The 21,379-nt window shown below is 41.0% G+C and overlaps 1 protein-coding gene across 1 annotated transcript in view; it reads right to left on the bottom strand.

Annotated features, from left to right (window-relative positions):
• The window catches only part of ASIP (agouti signaling protein), a 127,761-nt gene extending 106,632 nt beyond the window's left edge, over positions 1-21,129 (bottom strand). Inside the window, exon 1 of the mRNA XM_075901530.1 lies at positions 20,552-21,129. The gene's annotated coding sequence lies outside the window, so the exon portion shown is untranslated. The remainder of the gene's footprint in view (positions 1-20,551) is intronic.
• Positions 21,130-21,379: the final 250 nt, after the last annotated feature.

The following is a 21,379-nucleotide window of genomic DNA, read 5'->3' as shown; positions in this document are numbered from 1 at the left end:
ACTCCAGTGTCTCTTATTATGTGGCTGGATATGGAATGTGCGCATGTGTATTAATTGTGAAAGGAATTTATCTATGTAAAGCAGCCATCTGTAACAGCGTGTAGCCACGCAGAATCCTCTCAACTGTATGTTGTTGCATTGTGGAGTGCTCTTTAACTTGCAAGGGATTTGTGGGTTTGATTATTATTGTCTTAGGGGTGCTTATTTGCACCCACAAAAAGATGCCTTGTTTTGGTAAGAATTCTGCTTGCATCCATCATTTATCGGAAGGCTGTATCTGTGTCCTTCAGGTATTTCCTTCGCCACCCTGGGAGGTCTATATCGAATGAGAATAGATTAATGATATTCTGAAGGTACTCTAGTGTTTGATGTAGAAGGGTGGTGTGGGTGGAATAGTCTGAAGTCTCAAAGCAGAACCTGTTAGTCTTATAGGGCCTTTATCGAACTGGAATTCAACAGGATCGTTAACCAGGAGATCCCGTTCTTGGGGCAATAATCTAAATTAGTTCTCCTTGGTTTTCTGGATAATAATGCCTTTAGTGGAAATTACCTTGAAACCCCTTTTTACTTTGAATATTACAGTATTAATTTTGTGTCCGTTAATGTGGATGCTAAGCAGAGACCAGCTAAGTTTCTACAACCAGACTTTTGAGGCCTGGAATTGCATAATGGCTCGATGTCAGGATGGCAGTCGGTTTCTAGCAGAGTGCCCCAAGGTTCAGTTCTAGGACCGGTTTTGTTCAATATCTTTATTAATGATCTGGATGAGGGGATGGATTGCACCCTCAGCAAGTTTGCGGATGACACTAAGCTGGGGGGAGAGGTAGATACGCTTAAGGGCAGAGATAGGGTACAGAATGACTTAGACAAATTGGAGGATTGGGCCACAAGAAATCTGATGAGTTTCAACAAGGACAAGTGTAGAGTCCTGCACTTGGGACGGAAGAATCCCAAGCATAGTTACAAGCTGGGAACCAACCGGTTAAGTAGTAGTTCTGCAGAAAAGGACCTGGGGGTTACAGTGGATGAGAAGCTAGATATGAGTCAACAGTGTGCCCTTGTAGCCAAGATGGCTAATGGCATATTAGGTTGCATTAAGAGGAGCATAGCCAGCAGATCCAGAGATGTCATCATTCCCCTTTATTTGGCTTTGGTGAGGCCGCATCTGGAGTATTGTGTCCAGTTCTGGGCCCCCCACTACAAAAAGGATGTGGACGCACTGGAGAGGGTCCAGCGGAGGGCAACCAAAATGATTAGGGGGCTAGAGCATATGACTTATGAGGAGAGGCTGAGGGACTTGGGTCTGTTTAGTCTGCAGAAGAGAAGAGTGAGGGGGGATTTGATAGCAGCCTTCAACTTCCTGAAGGGAGGTTCCAAAGAGGCTGGAGAGAGGCTGTTCTCAGTAGTGACAGATGGCAGAACAAGGAGCAATGGTCTCAAGTTGTGGTGGGAGAGGTCCAGGTTGGATATTAGGAAATACTATTTCACTAGGAGAGAGGTGAAGCACTGGAATGGGTTACCTAGGGAAGTAGTGGAGTCTCCATCCCTAGAGGTGTTTAAGTCTCAGCTTGACAAAGCCCTGGCCAGGTTGATTTAGTTGGGATTGGTCCTGCCTAGAGCAGGGGACTGGACTTGATGACCTTCTGAGGTCTCTTCCAGTTCTATGATTCTATGATTCTATGAGTATACGAATCTGGCGCAGACAGCTGACAAACACATAGGCAATTGCTGTCTCTTAATCAGCCATGAGGAATTTGCACAGAATTCACCTGGTTTGCCTTTGACCTTTCTGCCAGCCAAGAATACACCGATCACTATTCTCTGATTAAAACCGAGAACCTGAGGCCGTTTTGTGAAAATGTTGACAGTCACTGTCAGCATAATAGTGTATGGAGTTTCTGACAATATCAATAAAGATCAATCAGAGGAGAAAAGTTCTTTTGGGCTACAAGTGATTATGGACACCATATAGCTACTGAGTGTTTTTTTTGTGAACCTGTACACAAAAGAGAATTTCTTCAATGCATTCTCTTGCAAGTGGCTTCTGGGCAGAAGTCCATCTCAGAGACTTCTAGGTTTGGGAGTCAACCCTCACCCACACAATGAACCGGGAGAACACCAGTTCACTTTGTAAAGGTGTAGTGTTACCATGGAGTTTTTGATTTTTACAGACATCTCCCAAATAGTGTGTCTTTTCCTAGAACCACTGTGAATTTTTTAAACAAAAATGTCACCAACTCTCTGTTTTACATTAGACAATTGCAAGATCTGTGTTCTGTCACCAATAGCTATCACTCCATGTTTTTCTTACATCACTGTAACATTTATCTTTTGACCAGATTTAGAACTGCGTTCTCATGATTTAGTGCCAAATTACCAGATGGTGATGAATTTCTTAAAAAATAAAACCATAAGATCTTAGGCATGTCTTGGCTCACTCAAAAACCTGTTTCCATGAACCCAGACGTGTTCATCTCCCAATGACTTTCATTACCAAGTTTCTAAGTAATGCATCCCAGATGAGGGCTTATAGACAATTGATGTCTGTTGGGTGTTCAAAAAGTATACAGAGCTTGTAACATTTTCTGAAAAAGTTCATAAGCAGGAAAAGCATTTCACACAGAGGAGGTTCTGTGCTTTTTTAAAACAAAAAGGGGGCTGCAGTGTTGAGTTTTGATCAACCCCAGTATTTGTGCTTGAAGCCTCCAGATATCCCAGAAGTTCTCTGTTGGGTGGGTTGCCCATGATGGAAGGTGGTATGGTCAATTCCACCATGGCATTCATAAACAAATCCCAGATTTTAGGTTTGCATCTGCTAGGAACAGAATGTTCCGGAATGGCAAATTAAGTTAAACGTGCTAGAATCTCTAACAACTAAGACTTTGTACATAAAAGCCTCTTTATTATTCCATGAAAACAAACATTTTTTATCCTGGCTTAACTTAATTAGCAAACATCTACATTTTCCCTCATAATGCTTCTTCGTACCATCTAATACCTCTGAGCAAGAAAGTCAGAATTCATTTGTGTTTGGGTTTTTTTTGTTTTGTTTCTGGGGGCTTGGCAGTCAAATTCTGCCTGTTCTGGTAGAAATAGACTTGTTTTCCCTTCTTCCAAATCAAAGTGGAAACAGCCTTGACAGGCAGATTAGACCTTTAATGAGAAAAGTATTCTCATGGTCATAGCAGCCTGCTGTGCTCTGCATAACATTTGTTAAATTAAGGGGAAAAAGCTTTTGCAGGGGTGGAGCCAAGGTGGATCAATTGGTGACTGCTTTTGAGTGACTAATAGTAGGACTGGAAGAAGGACTCAGTGGAGGGGTATTTGAATCAGCAAGCCTTTGAAAAGCATTTTGACAATGAATATCCGTAATGTGGTTTTCTGTAATGCACCATTGCTTTTGAGCATGCTAATATGACCCTTGTCATGATGGCTGCATGCACGTTCGTTTTACTCTGTACATACACAGATTATCACTGTCTGTGTATGAATTTCACCACCTAGGACACAAATCAAGATTCATTTTCTTTTCTTAAATGGCTCTACAAACATTTCTGTGTTCTGCAAGGGACACGATGATGAAGAGCACGTTGTAAAATGGGGGTTTCCCTGCTGGGTGTATGTCTTGCTATCATTGTGAAACAGTCCATAGGGGCAGAGTGGCAGTTCTGTGTGGGCCGCTGGGGGAGGAGCTCATGGATGTGTTCCACATGCACTGTAGTCGGGCGCCTCCGCATGTCTGTTTGCTCTATTTAGTGATCTGCTTCTGTCCCTGTTTCCTCTCCTCATGACCCATTCTCAGTTTTCATTGATAGCCTCTCTCCAAGCCATGGGCTTGCTATCAGCAACATCAGATTATTGTAACACCTCCCCAAACATGGCTTCCTTACTCCTGCTGTTTCACCCCCTTCTCAGACACAGCTGCACGGTGGCTGTGCAGGAGGAGACCCTCAAAGGCACATCTGCAGATGCTAAAGAAAACATAGATGTAGGCACGGTTGTGAGTGCAGGCACGACATTGATTCAGGAGTGTTAGTTACATGACTTGCGTGCTTTCCCTTGGCAGGCACACAGCATGGTGAGAGGCCTAACTGTGGTGAGTTTGATCTGGCAGAGAAGGGGCAAGATGGGGCAAAGTGGTGGGGTTTCAGAGAGAAATCGTTGCAATCACCTCGGGACACTATCCTGAACACTGGCACCATTTCCCACAAGCAGGGGTGATAAAAGCTGATATCTCATTCCTGAGGGTAGCTGAGGATGCCAGGGTACAGCCCCTGCATGCATGTGGCCACAGACAGATCCTGACACCCCTTGTCTGTGCTGCTTGGGTGCCTGCAAAAGAAATTGTCAACTGGTGTAGCAAAGTTTCCTACCAACGGGGAAGAAACAAGGCAGCTTTTCCAAGGAAACTATGCAAGAGGATTGCGAAATATCTCATTGGAAACAACGAGTAGTCCTGTGGCACTTCAGGGCATGTCTATACTGCACGTGTATTTTGAAATAAGCTATTCCGGAATAGTTATTCTGAAATAGCTTATTTCAAAATAGCATGTCTACACTGCAGGGAAACCTCAAAATTAGCCCGAAACAGGCTTTCCTAATGTAGACATGCCATCTCGATTTAAAGCCCCAAGAGGCACTGGGAAAGATAACTTAGAAAAGCCCAGGCGAGGGGCTGTTTTGAAATAGCAGAAGTGGAGCATCTACACACGGCTTATTTCAAAATAGCTATTTCAGAATAGACGTTATTCCTCGTAGAATGAGGTTTACAGATTTTGGAATAAGCCGAAATAATGTATTTAGAAATTATTTCGAAATAATGGAATAGCTGTGTAGATGCTTGCATTGTTATTCTGAAATAACGCTAGTTATCTCGAAATAATGGTGCAGTGTAGATGCACTCTCAAAGATTAACACAAATATATGTAGTATCATGAGCTTTCGTGGGCAAAACCCATTTCTTCAGATGAGCTGGAAGGTGGACTGGCAATAACAGGAACCCAGAATTTATAACAGAAAAAGAAGGGAAGATAAAAAAAATTTACCTGTCCATTGTAGGATTGGTGCTAATGAGGCTAATCAAGTGGGCTGGAGGTGTCCCATTGTGACAGCATGTCGGGGAGCCCCGATCCTGCACCCCCATCCGCAGCCAGATGTGACTCTCAGGCAGCTAGCAGAGTAGAAGGTTTATCAGTTCACAAAGACATAGCATAGCTTAGGGTTGATGTTACCACAGGAGAAAGGGCAGCCAGCCTTATTCCTCTCAGGATAAAGGGGTTCACAGGCCCCTGAAGCCCCCTGGCTGGACTTAGTCGGCTCTCCTCATGCTTCCCCCAGCCAAGACTGACCCAGCTCCCAGCTCCCAGGCCCTGCCCCCAAGCCAGGTGGCCGTCTCTGCCTACCTTCCTTGTCTCTCCCTCTGAGAAGAGCTGTGTTAACTGCTCAGTCTCGGACTTAGGTGTCTGGACTAATACACACGTGGAGGGAGTCATTGGGAATCGCACATCGCAGCACAGCCAGATGGGAACACCCGGTTACAAAGCAGACAGCACCCCCACTACGTCACACCCATACTTAGCTTTTAATGTAAATTAGATGTGAAATGCACAGAAGGCTGGCTTTATAATGCAACATCCAATCAGTGTCTTTGTTCAAGCCTAGGGAAATAATGTCAAATTCTCATATGAAGGTCAATTCCACACACTCTCTGTAAATGGCTTGTGAAATTCCTTTGTAGAATGGCTACTTTTAAATCCTCTCCCTGCCAGGCATGTTAAAATGTTCCCCAACAAGTTTACCCGGGTTACCATTTCTGATGTCTGACTCGGGTCCTCTTAGCCTTTGTCACTGAGACTGTCCAGTTTACAAGGCAGAGGGGCATTGCTGGCATTTAATGGCACATGTCACATTAGAGGATGTGCACTTGTATGAGCCCCTGGAGTGGTGGCTGATGTGGTTAGGCCCTGCGATGGGGTCGCTTGTGTAGATGTGTGGACAGAGTTGGCAACAGAGTTTATTGCAGGGGGAGGTTCCTGGGTGAGTGTGTCTGAGGTGTGATGTGTGGCTGCTGGAAAGAATTTGCTTCAAGTTAGGGGTTGTCTGTAGGACTGGCCTGTCTCCCAAGACCTGTGAGAGTGAGGGATCGTTGTCCAGGATAGATTGTAGATCAGGGGTGGGAAACCTTTTTTGGGTCGGAGGCCACTGACCCACAGAAAAATCAATCGGGGGCTGCAAACAAGTTGGAAGCCAACCCCTCCCCCAAACAAAACAAAAAAAAACCCTCACTGTGGCCCCGACTGAGGAAAAAGACCCTCCCCCCCGGTCCCCTCATACACCTGAGCCTACGGGAGCCCAGGCTAGTAGTTTTGTGTGCTCCAGCTCGGCAAGGGGGGAGTGGGGAGGTGTGTGTGTGGGGGGGGGGGGAGGGGTTGGAGCACCAGCATGGGCTACCCAATGCTTGGGGGGAGCCCTGAGCCTCAGGGGCCAGATCCAGACTAGCCAGGGGCCGCATCCAGCTCCCAGGCCTGAGGTTCCCCACCCTTGTTGTAGATGGTCAGTGATTCATTGGAAGGGTTTAAAGTGGGAGCTGTAGGGGATGACTAGTGGTGTTCAGACAAGTCACCTGTTGCCAGCTCTGTCCACACATCTATGCAAGTGAGGCCATCACAGGACTGTAGTAATAATATCACGCCGACTCAGCGTTTGGTCCTTTATGTTTTGTTCCAATCCTGGAGATGTAGGTGCCCAACAGCCACAAAGGGTCCTAATATTCCATGTATGGAGAGCAAACCAGGCAAAGATTGACAGGATCTAAGAACGGCCCAACTCCTACAGGAATACTGAGCCTTGGTTTTTAATAAGGAGTGTGATGGGGTATGATCTCAGAAGTCTCCTTGGGACTGGTCCCCAGTGTGCTGATCACGCCACTGACGACCCTCTTCTTGCTCTCTGGGGCTCCCCAACACCCTATCCCCCAGCCAGATCCTCTGTCTCCCCCAGTCAATTCATAGAGTTGGGGTTACCCTCCCTGCCCACAGAGCGATGTAAACAATGAACCGTGTCAACTCGGGGAGGACTTGGTTCTAAGCGTTCAGCACCCAGGAAACCAACTGGGGACAACCCCCCTGCCAAACTTTTACTCAGGGAAAGCTAATAAAGTTAGGTCTGCGCTTCTAATCAATGAAAGAGAGATCTGGACAGTGGTTACCAGACATGTACAATGAAAACGTTAAATGTTTTCTCAGACGGAAGGCCAGCAGGGACAGTCTTCTCCTGTTGCATCTGGTGGGGGGAGCGTGGAGCTTGTGGATTTAAAGGCACAACGACTTTTTTTTTGCTCAACATCTTTGGGGTCCCCTGGTTTTTTTCTGTTCTTTTTTTTTGCTTAATCAATTTTTTCCCCCACCATGTTCAGGATTTTTTATGAAAATATCTGACAACCCTAGTTAAATTGGAGGTGATGGGCAATAATATAAGAATTGAACGGTGGGCTAAAGGGGAGACCACAGTGTTTAATTCTGAAAAGTGAAGTGTCAAGCTAAAAGGAGTTTTCTAGTGGAGTTCTTCTGGGATTGATCTTGGGACCAGTCTTATTTAACATTTTTATTAATGATGTTGGCACAAAAAGAGGGGGTCTGATAATAAAATCTGTTGGGAGGTGTTGCTAATATGGAAGAGGACCAGAATATCATACAAACATATATGGATGACCTTGAAAACTGGAGTAATAGAAATGGGATTAAATTTAACAGTGCAAAGCGCAAGGCCATGCATTTAGGGACTAACAATACAATTTTTTGCTACAAGTTCGGGATGTGTTAATTGGAAATGACAGAAGAGAAGAAAAACCTGGGTCTGTTGGTTAATTACAGGATGACTGTGAGCCACCAATTTAATGTGGTTGTGAAAAAGACTAATGCAGTCCTAGCTGAAACAAAAGACAGGACTATGCAGCAGCTAGACCAGACTAACACGGCTGCATCTCTATCATTATAGTTAATGCAGCCCGAGGAGTTATCATGTGAAGTATTGTCTTTAGAGACTGGGAAATGTTATTGCTAATATACAAAGCAGTGGTGTGACCACATCTGGAAAATGGTGTGCAGTTCTGGTCTTGATAGTTTAAGAAAGATGAATTTAAATTGGAACAGCTGCAGAGAAGGTCTACTAAGAGGATAAGAGGAACGGAGAACCTACCCTACAAGAGAAGAGCTAACGAATTTGACCGGCATACCTAAAAAAAGGAAGACTGAGGGGAGATATGATTGCTCCCAGTAAATTCATCAAATAGATAAACAACAGGGTAGCAGAAGAGTTATTTAGGTTAAGTTAATTGAGTTAAGGACCCAAGCAACACTGGGTAAACATTCTAGTGATTTTAATATTTTGTTTTAGGGCACTGAAAAAAATGTTGGCACAGGGCCAAGAAAATCTCTCTGTTACTTCCCTGGAAACTCACCCATTCCTCTTTTACAATTAAATTTTGAGATATACCAGCCATCCAGTTTTTAACTTATTTAATATGCATCATATTAATTTTGTATTATTCTAGCTTCTTCATCAAAATATTGTGCAGATCCAATTAAAACCTCTCTCAGAAATCTAAGTATACTACGTTAACACTATTATTTTTATTAACCAAATATGTAATCTCATGAAAAAAGATGCCAACTTAGTTTGACAATATCTGTCTTCCATAAATCCATGTAGATTGGTCATAATTATATAATAATCGTATTACCCTCTTTGACTTGAGTCCTGTGGCACCTTATAGACTAACTGAAGTGTAGGAGCATAAGCTTTCGTGGGCAAAGACCCACTTCGTCAGATGCATGTAGTGGAAAACATTCCACTCCTCATCACTTTTGCAGATTCAGACTAACACGGCTACCCCTCTGATACTTGACACCCTCTTTGACTTGTTATTGAGTAAGTCCCGTATCAGGTATTTCATTATGTTGCCCAGAATGGAAGCCAGGCTGACAGGCCTGTAACAACTCAGTTATCCCAGTTACCCTCAGAATATTGGCGCGATATTTCTTCTTTTCTTCTAAAATTGTCACAGTGTCTCAGGATTTCCTGGAAATCAGCTTTCTTGGTACAGAGAGATCCTTGGTCAGTTTTTTAAAAACTCATTGGAGCCAGTTATCTGGACTTGCTGATTTCAATTATGAAGACATGGAAATGTTTTGTTTTGAAATTTTTGAAGTGAAAAATATAGGGTGGGGTTCTGTGGAGCGTTTGTTTGGAAATACCCTTCTCACTTCATTCTTGCAGCGTTAAAAGTCCTCAAAAAAGAACAGAAATCTTTCATTTTGGGCTGAACAAAATGTTTAGCTTGCCCCACAATGAGGGCTTTTTGGATTTGCTGAACATTTCAGAAAATGTTTTCAGGCTGACCCCAAACAATTTTTCTTTTGATTTTTTCCCCAGAATGGCCAGAAAACCAAATAAATCGGTTATTCACACATGTCTAATTAGGACAGCACTTTTCATGGCTCTTTTGTGAACCTTTTTGGCTGACGTTCAAAGAAGCAGTAGCAATGGACTTTGAAGGGCTCCTGATGATATCTAGGTATCACCCAGTGTTTGTGTGTAACTGAGTTCTGCACCTCTTTGGTTCTATGACTATTCAAGGTCAGTTTACAGATAACTGTAGCTGTACAATACTCAGTACTGCACATACTTACTTACTTACTGCCCGTTACGTCAATGGCGCATAGGACAGCAACAAAGTCCTTCCACTTCTGTCGGTCGCAGGCCAAAGCGCCTATTGTTCCCCAAGTGTGATGATGGTCTTTTAATTCTTGTTCTACCGTTCGGCGCCAGGTTGTTTTTGGTCTTCCTCTCCTTCTCTTCCCATCTGGTTTCCAGTGGAGTGCAATTTTCGTAATAGATCCGTCTTCTCTTCGTAACACATGACCTATCCATCGCCAGCATCTTTTCATAATTATAGTGGCCATGTCTTCTTGTTTACACTGAGAGAGTAGGTCTTTGTTGGAAATTTTATTTGGCCAAAATATCCTGATTATTCTTCTAAGATTCTTGGTATGGAATGTAGACAATTTAGTAAGGTCTCGTTGTATCATGCGCCAACATTCTGCTCCATAGAGAAGCACTGGGAGAACACAGCTGTTATATAGTTTCAGCTTGGTGCGCACACTGTACTTTGAGGATTTCCAGATGTTATTCATACCGATAAAGGCATTTCGTGCTTTACTCAGTCTATTCTGAATGTCTTGCTTACTTCCACCATCTGGGGTGATGATACTACCCAAATATACAAATCTATCAGTAAAAGGAAGATCGTTGTTATTGATCTTGATGGGGGTTTGTATTGTAGTGTTCAGAGTCATGACTTCTGACTTCTTCTGGTTTATCTTAAGGCCAACTTGTGAACTATACTTATTTAATTTATCTGTTTTATCTTGCATATGCCGATGAGTGTGAGAGAGAAGTGCCAAGTCATCGGCAAAATCCAGATCTTCAAGTGTAGAGAAAAGCGTCCATCTAATGCCGGTATGCCCCTCCTCAGTCGTACATCGCATCACCCAGTCAATAACAAGATTGAAGATTAACAAGTACTGCACGTGCAATTGGCTAATTGTAGATGCAAATTATCAGACTTACCCATTTGTGCATGTAATTACCAAATCAGTTGTGGTCATTGCAAAGCAGGCACCCAATCTGGAGCCAGACCTGTTAAAAATCTGGTCTTCGCTTGTATTTAGTTTGGCGTAAAATCGGTAACGTTTTTAGTAACTAATAGATCCTACACATAACTAGCTCCTGCCATTCATCTCAAAAGATTCCAGACCACTTCAAAAAGCTTCCAGATCCTACGCACTGAAATCACGTCACCCAGCGGTGAAGTAGGGGAATGAAATGGCATCAAAGGTCACTGCTGACAACAGGAAATGAGCAGGAATCCCGATTGTTCCACGTCCCCCTCATGGGCATACTATGAGCACAGCTATGCTTCATCCAGAATGGCCAGCATAAATCTGTTTGCAGAAACCGTGTGTTAAAACTGGGTTTAAAAATATTTCCCTCTCCTAAGACCAAGCATGTTGTCCTTATCTCAGGCCAGGTCTACATTAGGGGGCAAATTTGAACTAAATTTCGCAACTGCAGCTATGTGAATAGCGTAGCTGGAGTTGTCGTACCTTAGTTCGACTTACCGAAGCAACCTCACTGTGGAGGGTGGACGGGAGAAACTCTCCCACTGACTTCCCTTACTCCTCACAACCTGGTGGAGTATCAGAGTTGACAGGAGCCTGATCAGTGGTTGATTTAGCACGCCCTTACTAGACCCACTAAATTGATCCCCGGGAGATCAATCTCTGTAGCATTGTTCTCTCAGTAAGTGAAGACAAGGCCTCAGTTATGAAAGAGCTGCTCATCTCTAGTACAAAGTTAATGTGAATTGTATCTCACGTGTGGCCCCTAACTTGAGTTCCATCGACACACAAAAGCCCTTAACTTGAGCTAAGGTGGTAGTAGCTTTACGTTGAATTACGTTGAATTAGCTGAGGGACGGTATAAATTAAAATGTGAGTTTGCACAGCTCATCAACTACTATCATGACTGCTATAGTGTGGACATGGGACCACTCAAATGGCGCTAGTCCTCCAGTAGCTCCCCATCCTATCCCCTCACGCTCAGAAAGGTCAGGGAAGTTCTCCCACAATTCATTGAGAAAGAATTCATGTTTCCATTAGGTACCTTCATAAACTGCACACGTTCTCCAGCAAAGCCAAAGGAGATATGTAGGATTTTTGGTATTTATAGTGGGAAAAATAATGTAGGAATCTGATTTGAGCCCATCTTTCAGAAAAAGAACAAGTAAATTACACAGACAGATAAATAAAGACTTGATCCTAGCAACACACCTATTAGAAGAGGTGACCCTTTAACACATGTGCTTGCCATTAGTTTAAATTATATGTCGAGAAAATAAAAAAGAAAACATCCAATTAGAAAGAATCCACTTTCTTGCCTCTAAACATCCTAAATAGGCCACTGATGGATCCCAAATGTTCAATTAAATGCACACGTTTTCTTTGGAAAAATTAGTAAACATTAAAGAAAATGAAAGATATTCACGTTCAAAAGGGGCAAAGTGAAATAATTTCAATTCTCTTTTTTCTCTTGGTACCTTTCACCCTCCTCCTCGATTGTCTGTCTCCTATTTACTCTGACAAAATGTCGAAGGGCAGAAGTCTTGGTTATTTTCTTTAGTAGTAGTTCTGAAGTAACAGTTCTGGAATCTGAGTCATTTTAGAGGATCAGTTTCACCCAGATGAAATTCCAAAATGCTCAGATCACAGAAACGCCAATTTAAAAGTAAACACATGACAGAGAAATAACTTGTGAAGTGGGGAGGAAGAGGTGTTACTGATTCTTGCAATATACAGACTTGCAATATCACAAAACTAAGTGATTGGGCAACAAAATGGCAAATGGAATTTAATGTTGATAATGCAAAGTCACGCATTTTGGAAAATATAATCCCAAACTATAGAAACAATATGACAAGGACAAATTTAGCTACAACTACTCAAGAGAAAGATCGTGGAGTCATTGTGGATAGTTCTCTGAAAATATCCACTCAGTGTGCAGCGGCAGTAAAAAAACCAACAACAACAACAACAACCACATAGAACGCTAGGAATCATTAAAAAAGGGATAGAGAATAAGGCAGAGAATATTTTATTGCCTCTGTATAAAACCATGGTACACCAACATCCTGAATACTGTGTACAGATGTGATCGCCTCATCTCAAAAAGAGATATTTTGGCATTGGAAAAGGTTCAGAAAAGAGCAACAAAAATGATTAGGGGTTTGGAACAGGTCCCATATGAAGAGAGATTAAAAAGACTGGAACTTTTCAGCTTAGAAAAGAGGTGACTGAGGGGGGTATGATAGAGATTTATAAAATCATGAGTGGTGTGGAAAAATGAATAAGGAAAAGTTATTTACTTGTTCCCATAACATAAGAACTAGGGGTCACCAAATGAAATTAATAGGTAGCAGGCTTAAAACAAACAAAAGGAAGTTTTTCTTCATGCAGCACACAGTCAACCTGTGGAACTCCTTGCCAGAGGATGTTGTGAAGACCAGGACTTTAACAGGGTTCAAAAAAGAACTAGATACATTCATGGAGATTAGGTCCATCAATGTTTATTAGCCAGGATGAGTAAGAGTGGTGTCTCTAGTCTCTGTTTGTCAGAGGCTGGGAATGGGTGACAGGAGAGGGATCACTTGATGATTACCTGTTGTGTTCCCTCCCTCTGAGGCATCTGGCATTGGCTAGTGTTAGAAGACAGGATACTGGGCTAGATGGACCTTTGGTCTGACCCAGTATAGCCGTTCTTATGGGGTTTTTCTCTGGAAATAACCAGAGTATCTCAGCTTTAATTAAAACAAAAAATAAGGGTACAGCGCTCTTAGTTGCAGATAAAGTTTGAAAATATAACCTCTAAAGACTCAAAAAAATTAAAGGCAAAGAAAACATTAAACTAACACTTATAATTTGTAAGCCAATCTCATGATTTTTGGCAGCCTGACTCATGATTTGTGAACATGTGGGGTTGATGGTACTAAAGCAAGTAAGGAGGATTTTGGAAGGCTTCAGAACTTGATCCAAAGGCCAGTGGAGTCAACTGGAATCTTTCCAGTAACTTGAAAGGACTTTAGATGAAGCCCTTCATTCCTACATATGATTAGTAAAGCTTAAAGAAATCTGCCCAGGCGTTATTCTTCGTACAACGAGGTTTACAGAAGTTGGAATAAGCCGGCCGTTATTTTGAAATTATGTTGAAATAATGGAATTGCTTTGTAGACGCTCACATAGTTTATTTCGGAATAACGGCCATTATTCTGAAATTACTTTGTGGTGTAGACACACCCTGAATAAATATTTCCCTTCACTGGATGCCTGAAGGATGATGGAAACGTGGGAGGCCCAAGACAACATGGCGGAGTACTGTTGAGGCAGATATGAAGAGAATGAACTACAACTGGGACACACTGGAGAAAATGGCCAAAAACGAACAAAAATGGAGAACCTTCATTGCTGCCTTACATGTCAGAGGGCATAACAGGCATTAACTAACTTTCCTATATTCACTGGAGAGAGCTTTCACACCAGAGGATTTGGAACAGGTGCACCTGTGATGGAAGGGATTTTCCCTGATAAATATCTGGGTTAGCCTGTTCTTGGTTGGAGCTTGGTTACATGTACTTTTTGCTGAAAAAAGTATCTTTTCCATGAAACATTTTTTCATTTACATGAATAAAAAAAAAATGTTTACTTGGCAATGTTTTGCCAGACTCTAGCAGACTTTATGATCAGCATGAGTATCACATCTCTTGCCCCACTAACAATAGGGATAGTTCAGTGGTTTAAGCATTGGCTTGCTAAACCTAGGGTTGTGAGTTCAATCCTTGCAGAGGCCATTTGGGACAAACATTTGTCAGGGATGGTACTTGGTCCTGCTATGAAGGCAGGGGACTGGACTTGATGACCTTTCAAGGTCACTTCCAGTTCTAGAAGATAGGCAATCTCCATAAATTAAACATTACAGGTCCATGGTTGCTCATCCTAATCCCATTATTTGCAAAGCCTTCATCTTTCCAACAATAAACTCATGTTCCAAGCATCCAGATTTTAAAGAAGCAAACATTCAAAACAGTGTACACATTCATGACACAAATATTCACATGTAACATGTTTCTATAATTATTGTTCGGAGTCAGAAGTGGAAAATGAATCAAAAGGTTCAGAATTAGTTTCTGTTGACGTGCAAAACTTTTCCTGTTTATCCCCAGCAACACAGACTGTATCTATAAAGTTGAAACTCTCATCACTGGGGAAAGACACATTTTTCTATTAAAAAGAGGAACACATGAGTGGAATTTTCATCCTGTTTCCCAAGCTGGTGCATCTTTCTGGTTCAGATCACTTGCTTTCAGTGCAAGACGTATCAGGATTCCCCTTCCTTTCTCTCAACACTTTCATTTTTACAAAACACACATTTTTCATATGATACAGTTTGCAGCCACCAAACAAGTCCTCTCCTCATTGTGATCAGTGTCATGCTGACTTCAACTGAGATTAATCTGGGTTTGCACTTAACAGAATTCTAGCATGGTTTCCCAAACTGGGTCCAGCAAGAATTTGTTTTGTGAAGTGCGCTAATGTTATAGATCGGGGCAGAGAACCTTTTTTTGGGTTGGGTTAGCCTATAACCCCCAGAAAAATCAGAAAAATAAACTTGAAGAGAAAGACACTCCCCATATCCCACTTGTGCGCCAGAGCTTGGGGGGGGGGCAGTGGAGAGTGGACCAGTATGGGCTCTCCAATTCTGGGGGGAGCCCTGAACCTCCAGGGTCAGATCCAGGCAAGCCAGGAGCCTCATCCGGCCCCCAGGCCTTATATTCCCCACCCCTGTTGTAGATGATATTGCTACACTAAGCAACATTTTGTAACCCAGCTCATCTCCATAAAATCCTTGTCTGTAGATGGCTACAATTCTGTTAGTTGCAATGACATTTGTCAGAGAGGGTCTGATTTCTGATCTGAGTGTGGACTGATCTCAATGCAATGTGTAACTTAACAGTTTAAAACCCAGATGCTGCAAATATTTATGCACGTTGCTTGGTTGGACTATTCGGAGTGCACAACACTAAGCATGTGTAGAAGGCTTTTCAGGGTCAGAAACTGTGTTAATGTCATTTTGATTTCGAGGCTAACTCCTGCACCTAGATCTGTGCAGACACATCTCTGCAACAATGCAAAACCGTCTTCAGTGGGGCTTCACCTGAAAGGAGCCTGTTACAGGATCAGGACCAATATACTTGTATTTCATCCATCATTCATGAATTAAGCCTCACAACACCCTGTGAGGTGGAGAGGGTAAATATTTCACCCATTTTACTCATGGGATTGAATTGATATGCCTGAGGACGACTCAGTGAAATTTGATATTAACCTCTTCCTTTTCACTGCCACCTTTTGGAATATTCCTTAAGGATGGATCTTGTGCCCAGAGGACGCCGGCAGCTTTCAATAAGCTGTGATGAAATTTGCCTTGCTCACAAACAGAAGTTGGGCCAATAGATAATACTTTCTCACCCATCTTGTCTCTCTAATATCCTTGATCGACATAGCAACAACAGCAGCGAATTTCAAGTTATTTAGGGCAGTGTCTCTCAAACTGTGCTCCACGGAGCCCCAGGGCTCCACGAGACATCTCCAGGGGCTCCACGAGGTTGACAAACTGGAAACGTCGATAGGCACAACACATACAATCAGTGGACCACTGGGGCTCCGCATACATTTTTACGTATGTAAAGGGCTCCAGAGCCCAGAAAGTTGGAGCACTGCTGATATAGGGCATCAGACTCTTCCAGAGAAAGGGATTTCACAAGAGATTCTGTTTCTAAAAACACTAGCGTACCTATAAGAGGCAGAGTATGAAGTACAAATCAATGGTGGTTATATGTTAGTTTCTCAGGTGCGGCAGGGCCATTTGTTGTTTTTAAAGTTATACCAGAGATTAATGCCATGAATTACCAGGCACACTCAGATAAGGTTCATAACTTTTGTCTGATAAAAGGATCTCTTTGAATTAGATATGTGTTCAAGCTATCTGCTTAGATGAATCTCACTTGAACTGAGATTTATGTAATTGTTACACATCAAAGCTAAAATAGTTTTGTGTATTAGCGTAAAAGAAACAACCTACATCTCAGAAGCTCTAAGTTACGAACAGTTTCAAAGTATTGGATCCTTTTCATCCTATAAGCAGAAACAGCCCCAAAGGAAAGATAAAGTTGTTTTAAAACGTTTGAAATATAGAAGGGGCACTGTTAACATTGTTTAGTGTCTTCATAGTCAGTTCTCTGTTGTGTTATTATTCAGAGTACACTAAGCCCAAATTTTTCATTTCATATCCAGAGTTTGTTATTCTTATGCAAAGTTATTCCAGTCTATGCTGAAATGCTCTTTCCAAGTTGCATGATATAACATGTGTTAAGTTCTAAATTGGTATAAGCAATTCTCATCTGAGCATAAGGAAAAAAGAGTGTCAACATTTCACTCAATTTAGAGTTTGGAATTGTTTTCGTAGGGTGCTATCCCTACATTTTCAATACAAAATTAAATCCCGAAAATGATACAACATTTGGAGTGAGTATATCAAAATGCAACTGCTAGCATTAATGCCACACAAAATGTCAAAGGGAAATAAGAATGAAAACTATATAAGAACATATATTATAATGCTCACATTTAAGAATTATAGAACTGGCAAAAATGTATTTGAGAAATGCACGCAATTTTTCAACTTTTACACCAAAGAACAAAAATGTGTAGTTCATTGAAGTAATTATGGATTCTGTGTCCTTACCATGAAGAATAGTGAAATATGAAACTGCCCTGGTCTGGAGTATCATAAAGTAGGAACAGAAATGATATCTTGTTCAGTGGATTAAATATTATGCAATCATGTCTGAAGTTTATTTTACGTTTGTAAAATACAATTAGTCAAAGCTCTTATGTGAAATATGAAGGAAAGAAAAGAAAAAAATATTCACCCAAAGATATATGAACAGATCTCTTAATAGATTGTATCTGAGTTGGGAAAGCCCCCAAAAAGTGCATTTTAAAGTCTGTTTGAAATATTTAGTTATGTTTTTAATTAGGTTAATTTTTATGATTAAAGGCTTTTGAAACGATAGCTGTTGTTAGAGCTCCATTTCACTAGCTCAAGCCTTTCCTTAATTCTGAAGAATTCTTATTTACTGTCAGGCAATCTTTGTCAGCATGTAAAACAGAGTAAAAAAAACATATAAAGTTTGATGTAAACATAAATCCGAATATAAATGCCTTCTAATCATTTGTTTAAGTCAGTCTGAAGTCTTTAAGTGGTTTCATATACCCAGCATGTATTCTCAGGCTTTGCTTAATAGGTAAAAAAATATCAAATTGGTTTTTAGAATAATGTTCTGGAGCACTGTCTTGAATCACAAATTACCCTTAATACAAGACTCTATATAACTCAACATGAATATAATCAAGCGATGCCGGGCATGGATTAGACATTTAGGCATTGATTAGGAAGCAACTTGTAACGTGGCCCATATTTTTATCAGTTTTACACTTAAAAGACATGTAGCTCTGAGATATATTTTCACAGTGTGAAACCAGTGCAGTCATCAATGTGTTATTTTACTTGTGCTTCTCTCTGTATAGGGTGTGCGAGCACATGTCTGCATCCTGGAAAATGAAAGCAAGTCTCCCTACAAGCCACTCACGAGAGTCCTGTGGAGATGGAGATAGTGCTGGAAATAGCAGTGTTGGGGGTGCGTCTGCACTTTCCGACTTGAAGTGGTTTCATTATGTACAGGACTTACAGTCTGGTTCAGTGGCTCTCAGTTCCCCATTATGCAGATTATCTTTGCACCCCGCGATATGGATATACAGAAATAGAACTTTGCTAATCTGCTCTTTTATCATCTAAACTTGGCCGGTGTCTCTCCATTGCACGGTAAATGGTTATTAGCCGAGTGCTTTAAGGAAGTCTCACTTCTAAGACGCTAATTATTTTTCATAAAATACGTGACCTTACATTTATTAGTCCTTCATAAAATATTATCAGGAATGTGTATCAAAGCAACAATCCAGTGTTCATTTAAGGACAGGTTAGAATTTTTTAAAATGCGTCTATGATCCCATTTTCTCCTCTATTTTATGCTAGAGGCAACTTTAAAGAAGTGTGTGGTTTGTTCCTATACCTAAATTTCACTTTCATATTTGTTAGTCGTGTTATTAGGCGTGTTTATTCCATGACTAAGATGATTTTTATTTTCATTCATGTCTACACATATTAAAAAAACAGGCCTTTGGGGCCCACTTTCCATATGGGAAAAGTTTCTGCTTCTTTGAACAATGAAGAAATATTGATAGCAATATTAATAATTGTATATGCAAACAGTATACATTGCGCTTTATTTTCAAAACACTTTTCCAGCTTTTTCTCACAAGCTGTCACAACACTGCTATGACCAGAGTTACCAACAGTCCCGTGTGACAAGGGACGTCCCTTGTTGCCTTGTCTCTGTACAATTGATCGGGTTGCTGAGTGTTGCAAAAGGCAGCAAGAAATGCTCCTGGGAAATGCAGGTGAATACGGCTTATTCTTATTTACTATTATCATCATCAATAATAACCTCAAGCAGAGGGGTACTAAGAAAACAGCCTCTTATTTTTGAAATACAGTGTTGGCAAACCTATCTGTGATTAAGGTCGTTATTGTGAAATGCTTAAACAACTTCTAAAAAGAATCACAATCAAGGCTAATTTTTTTCATCCAATTTGTTTAATTAAAAATATTCCCGCAGGTGCTTTTTTAATGCAGAAAAAAGCTCTGCATGTGTTTGGTTAATTAAAAACCAAACACACAATACTCCCCCGCTCCACATGCACTAATCAAGCTAAAGAAAAAAAGTGTAAAAGAGATTATCTTTTAAAAATGCAAATAGATTAAAAAGACAATGAAAAGGAGCAAGCATTTCAATTAAAGTTAAAACATGCCGAGGCTTAGTAATGATCCTGTATTCTTTTTACTCCCATTTCAATCCACTGCAGTTCTATATATGTTCCTATCATTTTAATAGTAAAAGAGGTATTTTAACATGTCTGTGAATTGTGTTGTGTTCTAATTTCTTGTATAGACACTTAAACATAAAAGCATGGTGTATTATTTTCAAAAACAATGTCCAGTAAAGATATTCCTTACAAAGAAAGAAATTAACTATGTTCCAAATGCTCAAACGCTTTTGTGTGTATGCACAAACAAGATATATTTCTACTGATCTTATACTCTAAAACCACTACTGTATTGTAAAAATAGAATTTCTTTCACCAAATTGTAAAGAAACAAAAATAATTCTTCTTCATAGAAAATGATGGTCATTGATATTTTAAAAATCCCTCTTAAATTTTTTCAGCTTGAAGCCAAATGTAGTGGCATGATTTCTTGAATATATAAAGACATTTTACTTGCCATATTAGTCTAATACATTTTTGTCCGTGTCTTTTCATTTCTAAAAACCATAGCAATCTGCAACAAAACAAATGCTACTTTTAAACCATTATTAATTATACATAATCTCAGCAATGACAGCTCAAATTATTAGTTAGCAAAGCTTATCTTGCTATTATCTGTACTGTTCCTTTCACTATGCTACTTAAACTAGTCTCCTATATATCTCACATATCAGGACTAACTATTTTCAATTAAATAGTTAGACAATTAGACAACCATTTCCAACTTATTTTATTTTCCTTTCCAATTGCAAATGTAAAAAGTAAAACAAATACACAGTCACTTATAACATTCAGAGAGCACAACATACTCTACAAGCTGTAATCTTACCAAGGGATATGGAAGGAAGGACATAGAGTTATCAAAGCAGGATGCGGACAGAGAAAGGAATGCTTAATAGTGGGGTAAGAGTATAGTTGACAAGCTCTGTTCCTACCTGAAAAGAAAGCGGCTCTATTTATCCTATCTTGAAAAGCCTCAGATTCTTGCTTGTGCAGCAGGATTTGCTTTACAACTTCTTACAGAGAAAAGTTGACAGAGCAATCTGGCACTACCGTCCAATTAAAGAAAGAATCAAACTTAATGTAGCGATGCAATGGCAAAGAAACACGGCCAGCACCTTGAATGCATCAGATCTCTCTCCACCCCCAACCAGAAATCCATCACTCCTATCCCCAAATCCAAATGCATTAGAGAAAGAAAAATGCCAGCCTCAGATCACACAAAAAGTTCTCTCTTCTCAAGATGCAAACTCCTTATAGTCACAGACTAAAGCATAGTTTAGTATCTCTTTCCTGGTTCTAATTTGTAGTGAAATTCACCAGTCCTGTTGATTAATTTCTGGTCCCTTGGAAATGAAGGTACAGTTTCTCTCACTGTATCGGGGGAGCAGACATCCTGTTTTCAAAGGGACAGACCCATAATTAAACCCTCCTGCAGGTGTCCTTTTTCTTTAAAATGGGCAAATTGTCCTGTATTGTCTGTCTTCTCTCATTCATAGAACACACAATCCTAGGGCTGCAAGAGACCTCAGGAGTCGAGTCCAGCCCCCTGCCCAACGCAGGACCAACCCAACTCAATCATCCTATCCGGGGCTTTGTCAAGTTGGGACTTCAAAACTTCTAGGGGTGGAAATTCCACCTCCCCACCACCCAGGGAACCCATCCCAGTGCTTCCTCACCTGCCTAGGGAAATAGTTTTTCTAATATCCAACCTGGACCTCCCCCACTGCCACTTGAGCCCATTGCTCCTTGTTCTGCCATCT

Source organism: Pelodiscus sinensis, chromosome 18 (assembly GCF_049634645.1).
Source record: "Pelodiscus sinensis isolate JC-2024 chromosome 18, ASM4963464v1, whole genome shotgun sequence".
NCBI classification, from domain to species: Eukaryota; Metazoa; Chordata; order Testudines; family Trionychidae; genus Pelodiscus; species Pelodiscus sinensis.
Note: the sequence above shows the minus strand (reverse complement) of the source record. Positions and strands in the feature narration are given on the sequence as shown.